The following is a 5,549-nucleotide window of genomic DNA, read 5'->3' as shown; positions in this document are numbered from 1 at the left end:
TTTTACAAAGCATCGTCAAATTTCGTAGGATAATATTATTTAATACTAGCTAATTCCCGCTTTGCGATACGTTTTAGTTATATTTTAAATAGCATACGATGAGTACTAAATGATAAAGACTTTTTCATAGAGAAATAATACCATTGTAAATTACTAATTCAAATTTCAACAACTGTAGAAAGTTACGAAGCATAAATTCAAACATTGTCATAAGACTAATGATAAGAGAATAATTAGATGCAGGTATCCTCGCGATGTTTTCTTCCACCACCAAGCACGAGAAGAAATATAAACACAAATTAAGCACGTGAAAATTCGGTATTTATTGTCTGTTAAGATTCATGTGTTCTATCCACTGGACCATCTCAGCTTATTGCTATTATTATATACACTTATATATGTTTTATCTATACCTATATTATAAATGCATAATTAAGTCTGTATGCTACCTCACTAACTAATAAAAAAATATGACAAAAAGTTAACCTAAGACTTGGACTACAAATAACAGAATTTACAGACAGAGTCAGACACAACTATTCGCCACTTTTAAAACTGGTTTTACTCCTGAATCACGTTGTCAACATCTGCCTTTACACCCCGATAATAAATGGTACCACGGAAAGTCTATAGCGGTAAATGACTCGATGGTAAAAGTCACCGTCAACCGAACGAGATCGCGAATACAACGTGTACTCATATATAAACTCCTGTACTTGGTCGTTAACTGACATATTTATTCGCCAAACAAATTCCTTTAAAAAGCAAAAAAGATTACTCTGAATGATTGGATCCAAATTGATGATACTTAATTTCACGTTCAACCGCAGTAAGACGGTAATATTTCATTTCTTTACAGGTTAAAAATCAGTGGCCTTTCGCTGGCACAGATCTTGAAATTAATTATGGGTAGATTTTTGGGTATGTTTCTGACGAATGAACGTCCGTTTGTATACTTCACGCACAAATAAGACAAGTTATACAATTTGTACGTAATTGTACTATTGTAGTGATATTTTAATTGATTGTGGGTATGACATTAAGATAAGTAATAATAATAAAAAATGTCCGTCTTCTATCGAGGATTTATTTGATAGAAGACGAACGTCGTTTGGTGAATAGACAAGTAGCGTCATATTAAAAAAGACAGGTTGCCTTTTGTAAAATGTCGCCATCGCCCGTGGACATCCGCTGTAAAAACAACAAGAAGTACAAGTATATTCCAATCAAAGAAATAATAAAGATAAACAAACCTTACATATTCCATGCAAATTGCTAATAGCTCAGCTATTGTACACTAAATAATAAATATAAATAAATATTGGACAACATCGCATACATTACTCTGATCTCAATGTAAGCACTTATGAAAATCAGAAGTAACGACGGTATCACAAACAAACAGATCCAAGACAACATAGAAAACTAATGACCTTTTTACATCGACTCGGCCGGGAATCGAACCCGGGATCTCGGAGTGGCGTACTCATGAAAACCGGAAAACACTACTAACATATTTTATATCAATATATCTTTACTTATAACATATATTATTCCATTGAACTTCTTATATCCACTTTAATTTTGGTTACAAAGTTCCGATAACAGCTTCGTCGGCGTCAAAAATGTTTTTTTTTTTTTCTCTTAATGATTATTCGAGCTCTCGACCAATGATATTACGTCAATTTGATGTCAATTGTTGTTGGATTGGGTTTTACTCTTGATATTACAATAGGCTTTACCTCGAATCTCTTATTATTACTATATTTAAAATAACTGTTAATAAAACTTATAATTTGATTATACAAAATAAGGTTTAGTGCAAATAGTACGAGTCGAGCGTAATAATTTAGAATATATTTAAATTATTCCATGTGATTTCAATCTGGAAATTATTTATTGCACATCTTTGCTCAGTAAAACGATTAGGCGATCTCCGATCTTCCAATTAGTCAAGGAGTTATAGCATAGTTGGAGGTGTAATAAAGCCGTATTGTAACACAGGTAGCCGGTAGGCTCTTAATCTCGGATTACCAGAGCCAGCTGACGGCATTGTCCTGGACCTCCAGTGAAACCCACAGAGTAAATAACATAACGTGACGATTTGATACCTACTTAGAAGACCCTCTGTGAGGACATTTTATACAAGGAAATTCATTGGAAAGGTCATTGGTAATTCCTAGAAAAGGATTTGCCATATCTCGTTGTAAATTATTTTGACTGACTATTACAATTTGCCACAAGCCAAAAGATTAACCCCCTGAGTTAATAACAATGTTTTCATGAAAAAATCAAAGTTGTTTAATTTAATTTGGTTCTATTTTGTGACCTAGGAATATCTAACCAATTTGTATGCATATTAGAATTAAGGTATTAATATAAACTTACCTTAGTAGATAAAAATAATACCCCTATTAACCATTATGTCATTTATCAATCCAAATACTAATATGACGATCAAGAATTACACTTCCAGTCTCACTTGTATTACTAAATATAAGATTTGCCACATCTGCAATATAAAAATATATTACAAAATAATCTTTGAACATTATTATACTAATAATATATGAGATGATTCGTCATAACCGAATAAGTGGCCTGCAATAATTCAAGTCGCTTTGTGTAGTGCGACCAGACTTCCGGTCATAATCTTGGTACTTGCTTCATGTTATACTTTATCATTGAACGCGAGATATATTACTGTTGTTGGCTTACGCGGTGCACTATTGTGGGGAATAGACAATTTTGTATATTATTTAAGATTAATTATAACATTAATATGGAGTTCATGTTATGTATCTCAACTTTCTCATTATATTAATAATCGTTACTTTAATAATTAATTTTAAATTAATAAAATAATCGATTTATTTTTTTGATAATGTTTAATTTTAAAATATCGCTTATAGATATAATAAGGATCACTCTTGATAAGACAGTCTTAGTAATACTCTTTAAGTTAATGTAACTTTCAATATTAATTGCCTTGAGCTAAGCTTTTAGACGTCATTTCTTTTCTGTCTATTACTTAGCTTTTGAGGTTTAATTTAGCTCACAACTTCACGCGTATGAATTTTTTTTTCTTTCGATTTAATTCATTGTTATTAATATTATTGTTGATTGTTGTTATAAAGTAAAATAGTATTCATGTATTCTTTTTAAAAACTCGTTTCAACTTCCAGTTGGTAAGAATATCATAAACAACTTTGGTTAACATGATACGATACAATATGAAAAGAGGAAGTTTATACAATATTAGAATAAAGAAAATATTATGATATACAAAGTAACACTTCGTAGTGCTATGTTCTGATTTGCAGTGAGTATAATTCAGGTATAAGGGATATAATATTATATCAGCTTACAATGTTGATAGTGAAATTATAATTTTAGTTTTTTCAATTTAATTAGGAACATATGGGCAGGTTATGCGGAGGAATGATGACCATGTTGTGAGAAAGGTTTTGAGAATGGATGTGGATGGATATAGAGGTAGGGAACGACCAAAGAAACGATGTATGGATTGTCTGAAAGACGATATGGTTAGAAAGAATTTTACTTATGAGATGACGTCCGACAGAGAAGTATGGAAGAAGACATGCTGCGCCGACCCCAAGTAAAATTGGGATAAGGGCATGAGGATGATGATAGGAACAACTAACAATTAATTCACAAACCAACAGATTATAAATATAAGTGGAACATTTTGTTCTGTGTGAACATATAACTTACAGGGATAAACAACATTTAATAATTTAAAGACTACGAATGACTAAAATAAACATAATGTATAAAAATAAAACTACAAAATAATAAACTAAATTACAAAAAAGTCAATTTAAATGATTACAATGATGAATATAAGTAAAATTTTGAAATAAAAATTTGTATCTTTGGGACAATACAAATAGTATAATTATTGAACCCAGTGGATACTGTTACGATTAAGCTGAATTTAAGACAATTTCAATAAAAGACACAGATGAATGATGACCTTTGAAAATATATTCTATATTTAGTTTTAAGCCAACCACGGATCAATTTTTGCCATTATTTTTTGCATTATTTACTTTTTTAATCCAGAAATATGTCTATTTGAGTGCACTTTGTTATTTATATATAATGCATGCGCGTTGAATATTGAAGGGATAATGAATATTTCTCATAGTTCCGATGTCTATGAGCGATGGTTGCCATTTTGTTAGTGCGGTTGCCTTATACTGCATAATAATTTAAAAATAAAGATGTTTTCTAAAAAATACTTTAAACATAACACTAATAACTATCAATGAAAAAAAAAAGATTTTGAAAATGAATTATATACAATGCCCAACATATACCGGCTTATTGCGGACAAGTAAATATAATTTTTTTATTGTAGTAGTGTATAATATACTATTTCGCTGTATAACCCAGTCTCAAACTATGTTATAGTTTTACATAATTAATAATATAACTTCAAAACTTTCTTATATGAGAGTCATGGCTTATTACTTTTACGCAAAATTCGACAAACATAAAAAGCCATATGAAGTAAATTCACGAACAGTTGAGGTGACGTGGCAGCTATTTTACCGGGGACCAATAAACTGCACAGAAATAATATTCAATTATGTGTGACATCAAAGGTGCACTTACTATTAAATTGCGAAGGAACTGAGATCTGAAGTCCTGACCTTATAATCTAGGTATTTAACCAATGAAGCTGTCAGAATAAACACAATAAAATACTTAGTATCTCAGAGGTTCAATTATTAGTACGAAATAATGTAATCGATAAGAAACAAAAACCAAAACTAAATAAAGATTGTTGTGATTGGTCAAAAATATAACAAGTTATAAAAGAAGATGAGCTGGAAATATAATAACATTAAATTAAAACTTTCACTAGCCCTCATTCAGCAAACATAGGTTCGATACGAATCTAAATTAATAAAACTCCAACGATTCCACGACTTCTAAATCCATATAAGATTTGGCCTAACCGTTAATTAGTCAAAACGTAATTAATTACTCCGGTTCTATAATTAAAATCGATGTGAATGTTCCCATGTTAACTACCAATGTAATTAATCTACATTTTGACAAGTTCATGAGTTTTGTAAGTCTATGGTGACTACATATGGTTCGACAATTTCGAGTGCACAAAATTCAATCGAAACATAAAAGATTTTTTCTTATGACTGATTAACTGAATTGATAATTAAATCAGATATATATTTTACGCATATCAAAACTTAAATTAATATTCAGTGTTCAATTACGATTACTGGCTGCAGTCACTGCGTAATTAAAAATGCTTTTTAATGGTATGTAAATAAATAATAATAATTATTCTTATAAATGTAATTTCTTCTTTTACCACTACTATATATATATAAATGTAGGCGAATTATTACATTTATTTAGTTTATTTTATTTATTACACTTTACATAAACATAATATAATATTTTATTTAATATTTATTTATGTATTAATATTATAAACATCTTACACATTTCACCAATACATACATACACATTATAATTTATATTAAATAATAAAA

This window comes from Vanessa atalanta, chromosome 15, assembly GCF_905147765.1.
Source record: "Vanessa atalanta chromosome 15, ilVanAtal1.2, whole genome shotgun sequence".
Lineage (NCBI taxonomy): Eukaryota > Metazoa > Arthropoda > Insecta > Lepidoptera > Nymphalidae > Vanessa > Vanessa atalanta.
Note: the sequence above shows the minus strand (reverse complement) of the source record.